Below are 20,711 nucleotides of genomic sequence, written 5' to 3'. Positions count from 1 at the left end.
TAGTCTAGTAAATGAGAAAATCGATGATAAATAATGAGAAAACGGCGCACACGTGTGATTGTTTACTTTGATGTAAACGTCTTTAAAGCGGATAGCTAGTGAACGATGGGTTCATACACGGCGAATACTCGATGACGAATATACGAGGATTGTCGTGGATGAAGTAACGCACGTTGGCGTAGTGTCAGTGTTGCAACTGCGTAAGTAGCGATTATTTCGCTACTTCGTGGAAAAAAAAAACACTTGATTTTTACGATTATATTTTGCCGCCCGCGAAATGGCGAGACGAAGAGCAATTCCCGTTTTGCAGTCGTGGTAACGACGAAAAAAGATTTCGACGTCAAACGATAAAAATGCTACGTTGCGTTTGCACATTTTTTTTTTTTTTTGTTACATGATTATCTTACAATCATCTGAAGATTATTGCATTAAAAAATACCGTTGAAAAAAATCGATGAAGTTTCTCTCTCTTGATTCGACGCGACTAACCTACGCTGACGTAATGCTAATTTTACATCAGCATAATTTACGATAATTGCAATATTTTTCTCCTCTATTTCAAACTCATTCTACAATTTCGTTTGATATATTATCGTTTTTTTTTTTACGCTTGGATGCTCGCAGAATCGCAGCGGTTTTCGCACCCGTGTCACGTACGCGAACGCGCGATTTGACTTGATTCGCGTACGTGAAATACTTACGAAAACTCAGAAAGAGCGGAGAATCCTTGAGGCCGCAGAAATTATGAAGGATACAACGTGCTCTTCCTGCGCAATGTATGTACATACGTAGGCTCGTGGAGCTCAGAAGGAAGTTGTCTTCCTTCTTGTTGAATCGTCCTTCTCGATTCGGGCGAGTGACAGCTCGGTGACGAATGCTTTCGCTGACAATATTGCTAGCGAATAATGCCGCAATTCTGAGTAAATGTACAAATAAATCGTAAAATCAAACGTAATAATAACGCTTGTAACAAAAACAATTGCAAGAAATTGTAGTTTTACGTAAACTGCAATTCTGTACCAGCATCATCTTTGCTCATTGTTAAATGTTTATAGCATTAAACTACATTCTATCTGAAATGAGAATAATATCAGTCAAGTTTGTAAATTAGACGATATAAAATAAGATTATTTTGTCCTTGTTTTCTATAGTATTTCTGTCATCTTTATAACAAATGAAAATCTGTATTATGTCTTGTGTCCACGATGCTGGAAATCGGTCCGAGATCTCGGATGGAAAGAGAATTGACCAATCGCATTGGTTGATTAGCCGAATTATGACCAAACGCAATTGGTCAATTCTCTTTTCATCCGAGAATATAGTTCGATGGTCTATAGTTATGATGAATGATTAATTTCAAGTTGCATTATGTATTGTTGCATTATGTATTGAATTGTCATTTGAAAACTGTGCATAAAAAATTAATTGAAACGAAAATTGATTGAAATACTTCGTTGTTGTTTTAAACGAAAAGTATGTAAGTATTAATTATTAAGCTTTATATGTAATTTAAAAATTGTTTAACTTATCCAGGTTAATAAATATTCCAGATTCAAATCTTAAGTGATATTTTTCGCGTTAAGAATTTCTTGTCCAGAGAATAAGAGGGGGGGAGGGGAGGATTAATCAATATCAATTAATTTAAAATTATCAATTTATTTAAAAAAAAACAAAATATAATATTTAGCTGCGGGCCACTACATTTCAAATTTAAAAACAACGGCATATAATTGGCGACAAAAAGTAATTGTCCTTGAATTTATATAAGTTAAAAAATAAAAAGATTATTAGAGTCCAAAAATTCTACCTTATCAAGTAATGTCAATATTCTGTATTAAAAAATTTTTTATTTAAAATTTGAAATTTAAGTAAATTTAAGTAAAGTGACTCATATAAAAGACAAATTAATAAAGATATAAAGGCTAATGAAACTTACAAATACGTAAGTTAAGAAACCATTTATTTTGTTTATAAAAATATCACGGAACATTTCGACTTAACAAAATCTTCTTCAGCCGTATAATCCACTTATGTAAAAATTAAATCATATGTGTAATATTGATAAAGTAAATAAAAAATAAAAAATAGAAATGAATAATAATAAGATCGGAAAACATGTAACATAAATTTAGCAGTATATCGTTGTCATGTTACATAAAATTCTTTTGGAACTATCAAGTAAATAATTGAAAACGAGAATTGCTCAATTTTTGTGGATGTTAAACTCGTGATAATGTCCATAATTGTTTCTTTAATCTATTTGCGAAAAAAAAAATTAAATTTGGTATTTGAAAATTTCAATTTCGTCGTAATTAGATTTCATAAGTAACTTTATTTGGAAGAAATGATTAATACTATATGAAAAAAACCAAATAACAAATTGTATTTTAGTTGATAAATTTGCGCAACGAGTTATAAGATCTATTGCAAAATATATGTATTCGTTAACTTATTTTAATTTTTATTTAAAAGTTTAGATCGTCCTAATCATTCACTATCTTTAAGCAAATTGAAAAGTAACATAATATACAGGCCCTGTAAAAGTTGTTTTAATAAACATGTTTGTTTTTATAATGGGAACGTATACTTCTTATATTACAGCAAGTCTATCAAGATTACTGAAATAACTGTCATCTAAAAATTCAATATCAGTGTGTTCATTTAATTCGTGTTCTTTTATGTATATCATTTCGGATATGATTCTTTTGCTATAATTGGGTTCAATATTCAGGATTTGGATATTGATATTTTCCCAATCGAAAGAGTAATTGGATTCTATCATATGCTTACTAATGATCAAGTGTTTAAAAGAGTCTAATTTTATATTCTCAGTCTACACTGAGAAAAAAATGCTGTTGAATCAACAGCATTAGTCTAATTGGAAATAATTTTGTTAATTCAATTTTACATTATTAATGAAACATTATTGATGAAACAGTCTTAATTATTAAAACAAGAACATGACGCACCCTCCCTTCTTATTCGGAGGCTCGAGCCATGCTTGATGCAATCTCTCCTGTCGTGCTCCAGGAGGATTATTTGTATATTTGCCAATGGAGGGTTGGAGGGTGTCGCCGTTGCAGTCCGACCTGCATCTATCGAGAGAACCATAGGACCATAGGACATCATCTCTTTGGAGTACTCCAGTCGTGGGGATTCGAAAGAATACATGTATATATGTATATACGTATATATATATATATATATATGTATCATTGTATTATTGACGTGTTATTCTAAATACGTTATTTGCGATAAATATCATAACATGCCTCGGTAGTCGAAGGGATAAGATGCCTGCCCGGTAAGCAGGAGATCCAGGTTCTCGATTCCTGACTGAGGTAGTATTTTTTTCGCAAAATAATTACGAGTTTTCACGACTGATTCGTGGGGCCCTGCCGTGACGCACACCCTCCCTTCTTATTTGTTTCATTAATAATTAATAATGTCATTGAGTATTCTATAGATTATATGTTATCATGTTTTAAAACTGTTTCTACGTTTGTCGATCTTGATAAGCTTGCTGAATTTACTTAAATATCTATAACAAAAATTTAAAAAGAATGGTATAACAACGGCATTTTAAAATAAAATTACTTTTCATTGTGAGCTAATAATTGTAAAAAGAATTTACTGAAAATACACAAATCAAATATTCCGTTTAAAATCAATTTCTCTGACAAATCATGTCTCTTTGATCGGTGCAACTCTCTATTTTATGACCTATTTACAGTATATAATTTCGAACAGCATTTCTCGGATTCCCCGGATTGGTCATGTAGATAACAATTTTAAACAAGTTTTATACAAATTATTAATAGATAAAAAAATAATAAACTCGGAAGTGGTAGTTTCGTTTCACGTAGTTTTTTTACTCACCAATGTACTATTAGATAGATTTGCAATTGACAATTGAGTTAAATGGTAGACAGCGACGTATTAAAAAAATATTGTCATACCGAGATAATGATTTTATCTCAGTTATCTCAGTTAATTTATTTTAACTTCGATGTACTTTATTTCCAATAATATTCTTTACAAACAAACTTATAGGATATCTATAGGTTTGCCCCAGTTTCCAATTATAACCGACATTTATGTAGGATTTATGTAGTATTTAGAATCAAAAGTTTTAAATGAAACAAGAATCGATTAATTGAGCTGTTTATATATGTCGATATGTCAATAATATTGTTCTGACTGTTCTAATCGATCAAATTAATAATTTATTAGGTAAATTTAACCAATGTTACGAGATTACAATTCACAATTGAATATAAGAATAACATAATATAATATAAGAAAAATCATTAAATTTGCTAGATTTATTTCTCGAAATAACGAATGACACGATTTATTAACTGGTCCTATGAAAAAATTTTTTCAAGGAAATACTTTTTTTTATTTTTCACATCATCCATTCTGTTACAAAATAGAAATAATGTACGGTTTGATAGGTCGGGCAGTTTTGTTTTCACACCTACTGTTTCATAAAAAAGAATTTAGAAAGAATTCATTATAAACATATTAACAGATAACGAATTTCCCCTAGAATTTATCTTTCATAAAATAAGCATTAGATTAAAAATATTATCGAACGATAAATTAATTATCATAATTTTGAGTAACCACGACGTGACTAACATACACATGAGAAAATTAAAAAATTAAAAAGTTTATAACTATTTCATGTATAAAACAAATATCTGAATTAGGAGTAACTTCGAAAATTAATAAATCGCAATACATCACGAATTAGAGTTTATTTAAGCAAATTATTAAAAAAATTATTTAAATTTTTAATAAGTTTATTAGGACTTACAAAGATAAAAACAATCTTTTAGAAAACAACTAATCTATAAAATATCAAAAAATGCATTAATTTTTCATTTACATTTTTTGACAATTATTATTAAGAGATTCCTTATAATATATATATATATATAAAATATATAATAAAATATATTAATCTAAATTGTAAATAAAATGTTAATTTAATTTATATGATTGTAGATATTTATTGGGATTTGATACTAAAATTACATAGGAGTATAGTCATAATTATATAACTCTTATAAATCTTACGAAAACAAGTTATGAATCTGTTTAAAATAGCAATATAAATTTTCTTGCATTCGCGATTACAAATGGAAATTATTTCGAATCTAATATCATAACAATATCGGGCTATGTCATAACAGCCTACTATGAAAACTATGAAATGTGATATGATGAGATGTGATAGCGATAGTGGATTCTTCATGCGATCTCCAGTCAACCTTTATGTTAATTGCGAATTGCGAAACTGAAATTCCGCAGTATTGGTAATTCTCGATTCTTCGAAGCGATTGTTGCGCTAAAGCTATTTGTATTTTTATAAGTTATTTTATATGCGATTACTGCGATAATAGCACCGCTTCACTGTTTTAATTGAGTTCGATTTTTCAAAACTTTTTTTTTTCCAATTGCCATCAAAATATTTTTCCTCGAATGAAAAATTTATAACAAAACAAAATACAATCGCGTACAATCGTAGAAGTCTCATAATTGCGCATTTTGCATCTTCTATCTATAATGTTATCAATTAAATAGCAATCTCAATAGATGGATTGAGACTTCAAAATATGGAATTTATGAAGAATTGAAAGATATAAATATTAATTATGATTTTAAATACTTTATTTTATAATATTCTTTATTTGCAATGTCTATATTTAAATATAACGAAACATTGAAAAGTACAATTAATTCTGTAAGAAAATCAATTTGAGTTGTTAAGATTAATAACACAAAAGTGATAAATATGCGCGTATATTATTTGAAAATATTTTTATATTGTATATATTTGTATATTTTGCGCCATTTCTAAATATTATGCAAAAATATTTATTCTAAATCTTTGATGATTTAATAACAAAAAATTATTTTATTAGAAAAATGTAACATAATATATTCAGATAATATAATATTTGTGAAGTATTAGAGTCACAGTAAAAGTAAAAGTGAAAATCTGTGAAGAGAATAATAAATAGAAAGGTATCAATTCCATTTGGGATTAATTAATTTTGGAACAACCGGCGATTTCAACAGCTGCGAGAGCCAGATCAAAGTTCATTACTCGAATAATTACTGAATACGAAGATCGTGTCATAATAAACGATAATACGATTGTCTGCGGCGCAGTTGTGTGACGAAATGAAAAAAAAAAAAAAGAAACAGAAAATAAACGGTCGCTTACGGTAAGCGACACTTTACGATAAAATTAGCGATAAAATTATTTAGAAAATATTAATCACATCGCTTATCCTTTTTTATCGCGTTTCTGATCCTGTCGCAGTATAATTTAAAATTATTTAAATCTTTTTGTTGACATTACCAGAAACGTGAAGAACTCACGTTCCTGTCAGTGCTCTTTGATAATTCACTTTGATAATTCACTAGTTTTATCATCTGGTCTTCTTATTGTTATTAATAATCTTCAGATTGCGTTGATAAAGATCGAAATCGGTTTTATAACATACATTCTTCCTATTATGCAAAATTCACGCGCGTGCAGAATTCTCCGATTTTTAATTTTATTTATATAATTGTTCTTATAATTGTTTTTTTTTTCTTGAATAACGTACATGTTTAAAAACCCGGAAGTTTGAAAAAACATAATCGGCATTTTTTTATGTTATGTTTACAACGGCATCTCTTTGGATGAGTATTTTATTAATTGATTAAAAAAAAAACATACAGGAATTTTTATTACAACTTTTCCTCTACTCTTTGAACACTTCCTCTTTGAAATTTTCTTATATTTAAAGTGATATATATCATCAAGATAATATTTTGTACGGTGTTTAGCTGCGCGAACCTGACTTTATAAAAAATTGTCCTGTAAATATATTATATTTCACTAGTATTTCTTTAATTTCTATCTGTTTAATCTACTTGATGATTGAGTGAAAGAAATCAATTACTTTAGAAAATTTCGCTTGGCTATTGGTAACATTGTGATAAACGATCGTGATATAAAAATAGTTCGTATGCAAAGAACGAGATGTTATGATATAATATCCATTTTCGCTTGTTATAATACATTTCCGATGAGAATCGCTGGGTAAAATCACCCAATTAACGCTCAACAAAGATAAAACGACACGGCACGTGTCGCGAAATTTCGCAATGTGATCGCGCTGTATTCTTCGAGCTTCGCCAATCTCTCGTACAGCACTTTGATATTACTAGGCCAAGGCCGTAAAACGTATGCGAAACGACGCTACCGATCTACATCTCACGTTTTTGCAGCTCGATCATCGACCTCTTATTGCCACCTGTCTTTCCTATAGATCTTCGCTCGTTTTCTCCGACCGTGTGCGTTTGCTGGAACGCTAGTTTTGCAACGCCTAGTGAAGGAAAGCATATATTGGCTTCGAGTAAAGGAGACTGTGTTGTACCTTGAGACAGAGTATGCAGAGTAAAGCTAGAATAGTTGAACGGAATAAGAGAAATGATATACATTTGGTTGGATATTGGGAAAGGAAAATGCTAGAATCACGTGAATTAGAACAATTCATTGTGAGCAATCATTGTGAGCTGATCGAACGTTGTGTTTATTTTTATTGAATTTTTTCGTCATCATACTTTTAATTTAATTAAAGTTGTTTTTATACAATTATGTTTTATTTAATAATAATGAAACATTAGTTAAGTTAATAATAATTAATAATTAAAGAAAATAATTAATGAAATTAATAATAATTAATAAAATATGTTACGAAAAAAATAATTATATCTTATTAACTTCTCTTTTGGAAATTATAGCTTCTACGCAGGAAGCAGGAAAGGCGTTATTTTATAAACAATATACATCCAGAAGAATAATAGCTCATAAAATTAATTATAATTTTCTTTGACAAAATCAATTAAAATTGATATATAACTTTACAGAATAATATTTATTTTCTAATAAACTAATTAAAAACTAATTAAAATTATTTTGGTAATTAAATATGCTTCTAAAATGTTTTTCGGATTACTACTTCTTTTCTTGATTTTTGACCCATTTATATGCTTTTCTAATTTTAATCTTCTGTGAAAAACCTCTTTGTGAAATATACATACCTACATATGTGTTTGATTTGGATTATAAATGATTATTTGTAAGTTTGAACGGAGAAATGTTTTTCTGCATGTTAAATGTAAATATTTTATATTTAATTCCGTAGTCAAATATTATTTTAGGTATAATGTGCTTGATCTTTGGCGAATGGTCTTGTCATTTTTAGTTATAGAGATAAAACATAAAGCTATTTTTCTGGTACTCTCTTGTACTTTGAAATACAAACACGTTCTATGTACTTTGGAACATTCATGAATTTATTATAATAACGATATTTTAATGTGCAGATATTAAGAAAATATTATTTTTTTATTAAATCTGGAAGCTTATAAAAATATGACTAAAATGACTATTAAGGTTATCGATAAAACTAAATCGAATAAAAACCGTCATGTAAAACGACCGTCTTATCGAATATGTTGATTTATTACTGCTCAGTCAAATAACATCGATAAAATTATAACAAATTATTACAAATTAGGATGATTATTAATATAATTTCAATATTTTCTATTTATATAATACTTTCTAATTAGTAATTCTATAGTGATTTATTTTAGTAATAATATTTTTCCACGGATCTACTTATTAATATCCAATATCTTGATTAATTTTAGTTATTTTTTTAATGCATCAGTGTTTGTTTTTTTAATGAAGGCTGCTAACTATTTATTATAAAAAAAGATATGTTTGGTAACATTAATTAAATCTTCATTCATAAGAAACTTATGATTTTAATAATCATTACTTAAGGCTCGGTTCTTTCGCGGCGCGGGTTGTGTGACGTCAGAAGCGAGAAATGATATGTAAAAAGTTTCTTGCGTCGTATAGCTTTGTCCTGTACTTTTTCCTTAAAAACATGATATTTTCTTAAAAACATGATATATTCTTAAAACTTGTAAAAAATACCAGAAAATAAGATATCTATCCAATAAATCACGTAAAAGTGTAAAATAAATCTTGAAATAATGGTCACTGCTCAGCTATCAGAAACAATTAGATCTAGTGATCTGGTTTCTGCTAGCTAAGGTAATTTCCGATAACTTCTGACTTTTTACATATTTTTACATAATTTCTCGCCTCTGACGTCATAATACAATATAGCTGCAGAGAGACAACCGAGCCTTAATACACGATAAGTTTTTATTTGAAATTTAGATGAGTTACAATAATATTATTTTTTATGAATTGAAACCATTAAACTATGAATAGTTAATAATTATATTGCAAATTTGCATAGAATACATTATACGTTACGTATAATTTAAATGGTCAAAAATCAAATGAAAATTGCTATTTGAATGATGAAAAAAATTCCATAAATCGATGCACGGGTCCAAAATCCAAGATTCATACCGTAAATTTGCATTAGTTAATATGTTCATATGACGTTAATTCAAATTGCCGTCAAATTAACATTGATAGTGAATACGATCTTCTCCCTATATAACTGACTCTTTAATTTATGTAGAGCGCGACGATTGAGTTGACAATTGTCGATTGTGTTAACCATAAAAATGCACAGTTAGTTATATTTCATTATTTTGTCAAATTACTTAAAATTTTCGTGAGTCTTATTAATTATGAACATTTACCATTCGCGTATGACCAATCTAGAGAAATTAATTCCATTTGAAATTATGTTTAATTAATTATAATGTATTCTTATATAAATGCTGCTATTATTTTATAAAATTTATATCTATTTTATCATATTTCAATAGATAAGACAATAATCAAATAATTTTCGCTTAAAAATTTGTGATTGTACTTTTTTTGTTACAATTTTATTATATCTCAATCTCAGAGATCGGCATTATCGATATTTTCAATAATATTTTTAGCTTTGATTAATGATTACTCAAATAATCAATAATCAAATTTGAAAAATGGTTGATTAATCGAATAATCAATAATTAAAATATAAAATTTTTTAATTATTTAAGTACTTGATAATAAAAATGAAAAAAATTTTAATTACTTTATTAATCATTAATCAAAATTGAGAAATTTTTTTATTACTTATTCTTGATTAATCAGTAATCAGAATGTAATAATTTCAATTACTTCATCAATCAGTAATCAGAATTAAAAACTTTTCAATTATTTCATTACTCAATAATCGGTATTAGATATTTTTTGATTATTTAGTTGATTATTTTCTTGATTATTTTTTTGATGATTTAATTAATGATTAGCATTAAATATCAATTACACACAGGAAAAAGACTAAAAAAAAGTTCAACGGAATATTTTTCTAATAAAACTGAAATAGGATTTTTTATGACTGATAAAAAAAATTTGATCTAAATATGAAAAATTCCGTTTATGTAAAAAAATATTGCGCAACATTCAGTTATTGTTTCTCTCAGTGCAGTATCTAAAGTGAACATTTAGCGAAGAGTATATAAAGAAATATCATCAAATTGAAGAGGATCGAATGCGTAATATTAGATATTTTTTATTTTTTATATGCTTTTGAAAATACAAAGTTTGCCTTTGAAAGTACTCTTTTTTCAAAATTTTCATCTGTAAGGCGATTGAATTTTCCGATATTGTGGCGAAACTAAACATTCTTTCGACTGGAGCTGAAAATGGCAATAAAGTTAAATTTAAGAAAATTGATGATAAGCAAAATCGATAAATTGTTTTTCTGCTCTTGATAGAAACGTTGAAACTCGATTTCATATCCCTAAAGTTTGAACATTTGATTTGTCTTCGTTTTCATTATCGAAATCGAATCCATCATTATTCCCATTTCTATGGGATCTTATAATGGAAGCTGAATATGTTGTTATTCTATTTTTTATAGAATAATTAAAATACTTTTTTATTTTAATTACTGATAAATCGAGTAATTAAAAATTTTTTTCATTTTTATTACCGATTAATTGAGTAATTAAAATTTTTTTCATTGTGATTACTGAATAATCAAGTAATCGGAAAATATTCTTTTTTGATTACGTAATTAATTCATAAATCAAGTAATATTAATTTATTATTATTTTTTTGCCGATTCCTGATCTCAATTATATCTTAATTAGATCTTCATACATCAAATCATTATGAATTGAAGCGATTTTATAAGAAGGAAATAAGAGGAGAAATACTGTATCTATTTTCGATAATGTTCTTTCTTAGAAAATTAATAATAACTCAAATTAACAATAATCATAAATCATAAATCCGTAGAAAAAAATCTGTGGATAAAATATGAAATTGAAAAATCCATATAATGGTTCATTAACTACGTTACTTATTCTTAAAATGATTACTTCCCGTATTGCGTATATATAACTTATGATTCGACAAATAACCGTCTTTCTCGCGTTTCGCGACAATTTGAAAAAGTTATTTACGGTTCATAGATTTTTTTAACATAACAAAAAGCGAATTGCAATATATAGAATATAAATCATATAAAAATCGCCTATATACGAAATATTACACAATAATGTAGAATTCTCGAACGTGTACGTATTTCTTCGTGGATGTTCTTTTTGTTTGCACACAAATAATTTTGCAAGATCAAAATTATTTGTGCCATGACAATTTTGCTCGGTAACGTTCTATTTAATGATGGCCTAGCAATAGACATCAAATCGATTAGCGCATCCATTGTTTAAGCGTTACGTAAAAACGTCATGCAACATTGATCGCTTCCTGAATATAATTGCACGGTTGCCCAGACATCGTTACTTCGGCGCTGTTATTTTTCTCAGATCGCAAAAGCCGCTTACAAAATTAAACTTAAGAAAGCGAAATGTTGCGCTAAATATTGCCGGTGCAATATCCCGTTGCTTCAAAAGAACATGGGAGCAGAACGCGACAGTGTCCATCTTAGATTTAGGAGAGGATTTTTCTTGAAATTTATTTGTCATGTATAAAGTTTGTCATGTTAATTCCAAGAATGTATGAATATATGAGGATTCTCGAAATTATATGAAGGAAAAATAGAAATATGAAAAATTCAGTCGCTTTTTTTTCGCATAAGATGTATAACCCATCCTGTATGAAAAAACCTAAAAAGATACTTATTCTTTAAAGAAACACTGTAATAGTTTTTACTTGTTTAGCTTGTATCTGATTGCTTTTTTCGATTGATTGAATACTTAATATTGAATGAGCATTTCTTTGTTACGTTCTTCTTCTTAAATTAAGTTTGTGTCTTTTTCTTTCTTCTTCTTCTTCTCTCTCTCTCTTTTTTCTTTTTTTTTTAAGCAGATGCTCCTAAATGATCACTAAATTAGTGATTTTGACACATACACACACACACACACACACACACACACACACAAATATATATATATATATATATATATATATATATATATGTTTCCTTCATGCATTTCCTTCTGTTCGAATATCCTTGCCGAGTCCAAAGATCAGAATTCACAATCACAATCTGAAACAAGTTTCCGATGTAGAGAGAATATACAAGAATATATGTACGTATGTATGTATGTATGTATGTATGTATGTATGTATGTATGTATGTATGTATGTATGTATGTATGTATGTATGTATGTATGTATGTATGTATGTATGTATGTATGTATGTATGTATGTATGTATGTATGTATGTATGTATGTATGTATGTATGTATGTATGTATGTATGTATGTATGTATGTATGTATGTATGTATGTATGTATGTATGTATGTATGTATGTATGTATGTATGTATGTATGTATGTATGTATGTATGTATGTATGTATGTATGTATGTATGTATGTATGTATGTATGTATGTATGTATGTATGTATGTATGTATGTATGTATGTATGTATGTATGTATGTAAGGAAATGTATGCGTCTGAATAATTTTTTTCAAGGTTGCCGTGAATCGATCACCTTTGATTCTTTTCGCAATTTAGTCGCAAAATTATCAAGAACCGTTTCATTCAAGGATAGTAAACCAGAATTACATTTTCTCGAACTGATATAACTTGATCGAAATTCCCTATTCCATGTCATTGAACTTGTCTGGCTTTCGGCGGGATATCCGGTCCTTCCCTGGAAAGTTCAAACTCAAAATAGCATCTCGGCGCCGAGCGTGGTGTTTTCAGAAATAAACACTTACATTTGATGATTTAAGTATTGTACGTACTATGGAATAGATAGGTGGTACTCCCCGATTTTCCCTGAGACAATAAAATTATCAAATTAATCATACTTTTGGAATGCTCTTTTTTAATGATTTCGAAATTTGCGAATTTATTTGATATATTTTGATTTTTCTATATTCGTATATTAATTATGATATTTCGTATTTTTACTTGAATTCTTGAGCAATATTGCTTTAAATTTAATTACTATATATATTTCATAATTAAATATTATGAAATATTAATTATATTATTTTTTTTTTTAAGTTAAGATCTTTCTGCATTTATGTATGTATTTATTTTATTGAAAATTGTAATTTATTACAATTATTTAATTGGACTTGCGTTTATAAAGATTAAAACTTTGTTCATTTCTTTCGTAATCGCATCTCACGGTTGAAAAAATAAAGAAATGTGAAGTATATTAAGTGAATATTACGATTTTATTATTATTGTTATTGTGGATGAGAAAAGGATAAAGAATGTTATTACTTTGGATAAAAAAAATGTCTGAAGATCACTATATATATTATTGTAATAAAAGCGTCATTGATAATTATTTTATTCACATTTCGGACGTTTTACGAAATTCTTAAATTTTTTTCAGAGAAACGTTTTCGTGTCGTTGGAACACAATCATCTTTTGCGATTAATCTTTCGTCAAAAAGTAGCGAGTCAGGAATCATGGCAGATATGACGAGTCATTGTGGAAAAATTTTAGTTTTTAGAATTAATTTATTCCAGTGAAAATTAATGTATTGTTCAATTAATTTGAATAAGCCTATGTCAGCCTGTTTTGCCATACTTCTGTTAAATATTTGCTCTTTAACTTTTAATATACATAATTACTTCCTGTTTTGACTTAAAACAAAGGACAAACTGATTGACATGCGATTCAGTAAAATTCCGGCGTATTTTCATTTCGCGAACGTTCGAATACATTGGCATTTTCCATCTTTAAAATTTACGAATAATACTATTTACTCGAATGCTTGACATGATGGAACGAAAAGTCATGAGAAGTCATGAGAGCTGCATCAAAATGCAAGCTAACTGTTTGCGCATTACGTAGCTAACGTGACATAATTTTTCCGAATAATGTTTGCGAAGCTTCGACTCGTCGTATTTAAGGATCCGAACCATTTCAGCAGGCGAACGATCACGATCGAATGTGGATAAGTGTAAGATATGCGGATGTTTTTTTTCTATGTATTTTTCGACATGATTCAAGAAAAAAATAAACATAGATGAGACGTAAATGCAAATTCGCGTTTATTCGTATTATTATTCGCGACACCGTCCACATTCGTCATGGCAATTGCGTTCGCTCGCGTTTGTTTGCGCTCGTTCGCGCTCTTTGTTCGGTCACCGGTTGTCTGGTCGTCGCGCTGACGTCATGCGGCGAACGCCGCAGTGACAGGTGAACCCCATGATCTCGACGTTGCGCGTGGCCTACGGCGATGAGATACGGAGAACGCGAGCGGGAAAGAGGGAAAAAGAAGAAGTGAGAGGAAGGAGAGAGAGAGAGAGAGAGAGAGATGGTAGAAGGGACGGCGAATACCAGTATGGCGAATCGGTTAAAAGCAATGCACCGGCGTTACATCCGCCAGTCCGCGAGTTGACACGACGGCGGTGCGTTCGTCGCTTCGATATCGACACGGTCGATAACGCTCCTCTCTTTTCCTTTCTTTTCCTTCCTTTCTTTCTTCCCGATTTATTTTTTTTTTCTTTTGGTTACCATTATCCTCCCTTCGTCGACGTTTCCGGCTCGTCCGAAGCGTAATTTTGCACTCCCCCGAGGAAGTAGAATCGTTGATTTCATTCCCTTTGCCGCGTGTCAATCCTTTCGTTTTTCCGATCTGAGACATCTGAAAGTTTGGAGAACGGTCAAGAAGACCGGCCGCGGAAATAGAGAGAGAGAGAGAGAGAGAGAGAGAGAGAGAGAGAGAGAGAGAGAGAGAGAGAGAGAGAGAGAGAAGAGAAAGAGAAGAAGACCACTTTCTCGAAGTGTCACGATTATAGTGTGTGTAATGATTTTTGGACGAATATTGGTCAACTAGGACGCAATCGGCGCGCGATCTTCTGATAATTATATACAGTAAGTATATAATGAGGTTTTTTTTCTATAGATTATTTTTCGTAAATAATTAGAGCCGATTTCACGGTATTTAGTTTCATTAACAATTAATGATAATGTTAGTATTACTGCTTTAAATGACTTTAATCAAATAACAATAATAATTAATGCAAATCATTATATAAATTATATAATAATAATTTTTATGTTATATTAATTTTATTATAAATGTATTGTATGAAGAAACGTTTAGTGTTAAACAGTTAAAGATACAATAGACTTTATTATTATAATAACACTTTATTATTATAATGTAATAATTATAACAAAACAATATATCATTTATTTCGTAAAAAAAAATATAATTTTCATAGTACATACATATATATGATTTTATAACATACATAAACAAGATAATTCCTGTCGAATTACTTGCGTATTCGAATAAAAACACATTTTATTTATTTTTTTCTCTTGTCAATTATATAACAAAGAGAATTGCATGGGCTTTTCTATGAATAAATTATCTTTGTTGTTGATGAAACCAGGCGACAAGGGTCAGTGCAATATCGGTGGGTTCAATTTTTGATGATATAGGTACCGGGAAAATACGTAGACTCGTTCATTCGTTTATGACACCGAGATACAAATCCATCAATCTTGATCCTTATTATTGGCTAATAAAAAATTCCATCGAGTTGAATTTCAGCGTTTGCGGGATCATGAATTGAATTATCATTGAATGAAATATCATTGAGGTTTAGAGCGTTGGCTGTCCGATGCGCGACTGAACATTTCAATTATTTTCAACCAATCGATCGATCGATCGATCGATCGCGCGGCAGTTCGCTCATCCAAGAAAACATGCGAAATATAGCCTTCCTTCCTTCCTTCCTTCCTTTCTTCCTTCTTTCTTATCGCGCTTCCTCTCTTGTGAACCATCACGAGCGCGCGATTTGGGTTCGATTCACGTTCCACCCGTTCGCGACAGACTCGTGGGAGCATTTAATGAACGTATTTATAGTCGTTGGGCCATCCTTATGTGCCGAAGGAAGCCTTGAATCAACGTTTCACGATGCAAGCCGCGTCGCGCGTTCTTCTGCGTTCATTTCTTCTGCGCGATTAGCAAGGCGGATGATCGCTCACGTTGCGACAACGAGCCGTCAATTCGACCGTCGACGGTGTCACGGGGGATTCCGCGATCATTATAATGTCCCGATCGGGAAAAAAACGCCGGCCGAAGAAAAAAAAAACGAAATGTCAGACCGGTGCCTCGGTCGACTTCGACTCAGCACTTGAGACAAACATAGAAGTTTTGGAAATTCAAACGAATCCGAATTTGTATTATTCTTTCCTTACTCGCATAGCTTCTTCTTTATCTCTGAAAGATCGTTCTTGCGACGACGTTAGAAGCGATACGCTATCGCGTAATGCCGTTTAATTGTCGGTAATTTTTATCCTCGCCGTAAGCAGATAAATTATAACACGTGCACTTGTTCAAATGCTGGAAGAAAAAAAATATTTCCTCGTCATCTAGCTCACATGGTTACGAAGCTTTGGTTTCTTCTCTCTCTCTCTTTCTCTCTCTCTTTCTCTCTCTCTCTCTCTCTCTCTCTGTCTCGCTCTCTCGATTCCTTTCCTTTTCTTTCTTGCACTCGCACTCATACTCGCTCGCTCTCTCGATGTGAGAGACGCACACTGTATATATCAGCAAAGACGTAACGCGAGGTTGAATCATACTACCGTGTCTACTAATCATAGACCGTGCCACTCGTTTTCGGCTCTAGACGAGTCGACTGCTCCGAAATGAGATAATGGAGCTTCCACATAATAAAGCCCCGTCGCTATATATATATATCGCGCGCAATTTTATATTATATAACGCGACGCAACGTACAATGGTGTACTATGATTAATTATCACACGATACGCGATACGTAACACGCGAGGTCTCGTTATCCGGAATGGAATGCCACGATACCGAGATTCCGCGATCGTTGTTCCTCGCAACTGTTTGCAACAAAAAAAAAACCTCTTTCGCGAAATTATGTATCTATTGTTATTATTTTTTATTTTTTTTTTTTATAATTGTGAAATTTACCCGTCTCTCTCAACGCCGGCTTCTTTAAAATTAAAACGAAACTTTAAAAAAGATAAATCTTTTTTTCGTATCCAAAAGTTTGTCGTGTTATTCAAATACGTCATCGCTTATAATTGAAGGCAACGGAAAACATTAATTTACCTCTGTCCTAGTGGTTGGTCATATAATAAAACTGTCTTGCCTAAGACGACTATTTCTAATAATAAAATAAGCAAAAAAGCAGAATAAAAAGCCATTATGTTATGTAATGTCTTTTGATTTATTTTTTAGTTTTTTTGCAAAATTAGACTTTTTATATCTTTTTTTAAATGACATCTTATAAAAACTTGATTAATAAAATATTACATATATTAAAGTAAAATAACTAAATGTAATGTATAAAAAAATAACTGTCGGTGTTGTGTCTGCATAAAACTTAGATAACATCGCAGTGTTTATTTAGTGTCATTAATTATTGTTTATATTTCCTTAGGAAATGGTTAATCTTAGTTTACCAATTTCTGTTTGAAGTACTTGTTTTCTTTTGATATTATTTCATTTAATTCGTGTGTATAAGTATGCTATAAAATGGTCGGCATTTTCTTCGGCACACCCGTTGAGAAATATTTATAAATAAATAAACCGAATTAGTGAGGAAAAAAATTACTCAATCGACAGCATATTTTGGCGAGTTTTTTCACTTTGCAGATGGAAAAAAAGATATATATTTTTTTTTCCTAGAGATGGACATTACATGTCCTATAAAAATGAAATTATTAAGCTAATATTATACATGCTAACTAAATGTTAACTAAATATTATACATTATTATACATAATTAAATACGAAACGTTATATATCAAATCGCATGAATATGTAAGAATTCGTAAAATCGATCAATATTCATTCAATATTCATATAATAAAAAAATCGAGTAATATTCATTACTCGAGTAATATTGATTTGGTATACTGGTTTATTTATTTATAAATATTTCTCAACGTGTGTGCCGAAGAAAATGCCATTTTATAGCATACTTACACACATTACATTACATTTACAGTAAATATTTAATAAATTACTCTTCATATTTGTGTATGATTTATCTATTTTGGCATCTAACGGATTCGTTGAACAAATCGTTTATTTCCGTTGGAGATTAAATTGAATAAACTTATTAAAATAGCGGGATTTATTAAAGAAATCTTCTGTGCGTGTCCAGTGCAATATATACTCCATTATTAGCGGTAATTCATGTATCAGGCTTAATCAATGCCTAATCCTATTCGTCTAATTCTTGAAGTGCGATAAATTGATGTCGCGAAAATCCCGACATATTATATTATTACAAACGATTAGAGTTAATTTTAAAGGCGATAAAGGCGTCCAAGTTAGTAGTATTAATAACGGTACGTTATTGACAATAAACGGCTACTTAATTTTTGGCACATTTTTCTAACGGATGCATTAATTTTAACTTTTAATTTTGACTCATCTTTTGCCTAATTCTTCTCCTAGTTACATTTCTGATGTATCTTCTGTAATTTCACAATGTTCTCGCCGCGCGTATTATCGTTCCTTGATTTATAAAGAAAATTCTTTTTAATTCTCCATTTATTAAATACGCCATTCGTCGCGCGGGCATTAGAAAGCTAGGGATAGGGGATTGGGGATTGCTGTTGTATATTAATTATAGACAATTTTCCCGGCAAGATATAAATCGGACCGCCGCTCTGCATGGTCGATTAATATCATTTTTGCGTGGTAGAAGCGGCGTGGTAGACTCGGCTCTCTCGTGGAATCGCGCGTAAATCTGGCGAGTGAGCTAATCTCTCTTCCGAGCTGACCGGTGCGCTGGTTACTGTATATACAGTAACGCAATCGGTAAAAGCTGTTGTATAATCCACACGCGCGAGAGATGCAAAAAGAACGCGCGCCACGCACTCACTTTTTATGGTTTTAGAACAAGCGTGCCGCGCGCGCCGGAGAATGCGATCGCGTGCCGCCGCCTAAGTCGCCGTCTAAGTCGAGCGATTCCGCGCGTGGCCGATCGATCCAGTTACCTTATCGGTATCGATGACGATTAACTCAAGCGATTCCGGGCGCACAATATCCATCGTCGTCGCGATCCGTCCGGCGTCGGTGTCGATCGGCCGAATCGTCGGCCGACGCGGCTCTATTCAACGCCGGCGTCTCGTCGGCGGCGACGGCGGCGGCGGCGGCGGCGGCGGCGGCGGCTCCGACACGCCAACTTATCTGCCTATTACGTGAAACGCGCTGCGCGTTGCGACACGGCCCGGCAAATTTTCTGACAGAGATCGAAACGAGTCCTGCTTTCTCCCGAATTTTTCAGCGTGCTTAAAGCCGCGCGCGACTCGGCGCGGCTTTGCGCGTGCGCGCGCGCGCGCGGATGTGCCCACGTTTTTCCTGCCTAGCGGAATTCGCGAGCTCGTGCGCCGATCCACCGCCGAGAGTGCCCGGTCGTTAATCGTCGGTTTCATTAATATAAATGAAAGTCGCACGGTTTGCAAACCGGACCACGGACGAAATCCGAGGTATGTATTAACCGCTCGCCAAGGCCGGAACGTCTGTTCCCTGCGCGTATTCGGATCGGCGCTCTTATTGCAGCACGGAGCTACACGTGTCTTCGATCGAATTGTTATGATTATCGCATGATCGCGCAATCGTATATTGCGCGTCTAATCATCGGAAACGCAATTACGCTGGGAAGTAAATCTCGGGATAAGCAAATTTTGCTCTCGACGCTGGTGCGTATATGAAATTTACAATAGAAACCGACACGTGTTGAAACGTCTCGAATTGTTCTCGCATTTTCCTCTTTGAGACATATCGTCGGAATCGCTCTGCGATTTTCTCTGACGCGAGAATAACGTCGTTTCGTGCATCGGCGCATAATGGAATGTAGAAGATTATTCGGAGGTACCTCGCGGAAGACTGCTGATAACAGGTTTCGATCGTTTTCGTTCGCGGCAGTCCATCAACGATGTTGAGGAAGGACTTTAATATGGCATTTATATAAGGGGATTCTCTCCCTACTCTCTCTCTCTCTCTCTCTCTCTCCCTCTCTCTCTCTCTCTCTCTCTCTCTCTCTTTCTCTCTCTATCTATCTATCTATCTATCTATCTATCTATCTCTGCCCTCTTTCTCTCTCTTTCTTTCTCTCTTTCTACGCGCAGCCATTAATGCGTTACACCGACTCTCGGCAAGTTACAACTTCATGCAGCTATGCACTTTCCCCTGCTCGCTGCAGCTCCGCTGACGCCGTGGCTGCTGCTCGATAGTTCTCGGCGGCATCAGTTGCAATTGCAGGCAAAAA

General features: G+C 31.8%; 1 protein-coding gene across 3 annotated transcripts in view; it reads left to right on the top strand.

Annotated features, from left to right (window-relative positions):
* The window catches only part of LOC105431030 (very long chain fatty acid elongase AAEL008004), a 50,880-nt gene that overhangs the window by 2,629 nt on the left and 27,540 nt on the right, over window positions 1-20,711 (top strand). The window contains exon 1 of one of the 3 annotated variants that reach the window (XM_025219283.2): window positions 14,799-15,315. The exons of 1 other annotated variant lie outside the window; for it this stretch is intronic. The gene's annotated coding sequence lies outside the window, so the exon portion shown is untranslated. Of the gene's footprint in view, window positions 1-14,798; window positions 15,316-20,711 lie in introns of those variants that run through there. One more of the 3 variants, XM_011644945.2, reaches the window with a different exon arrangement.

The sequence above is a fragment of the Pogonomyrmex barbatus genome, unplaced genomic scaffold (assembly GCF_055798465.1).
Source record: "Pogonomyrmex barbatus isolate J1 unplaced genomic scaffold, ASM5579846v1 scaffold17, whole genome shotgun sequence".
Taxonomy (NCBI): Eukaryota; Metazoa; Arthropoda; class Insecta; order Hymenoptera; family Formicidae; genus Pogonomyrmex; species Pogonomyrmex barbatus.
The sequence above is the reverse complement of the archived record's forward strand: the minus strand, read 5'-3'. Positions and strand labels throughout refer to the sequence as shown.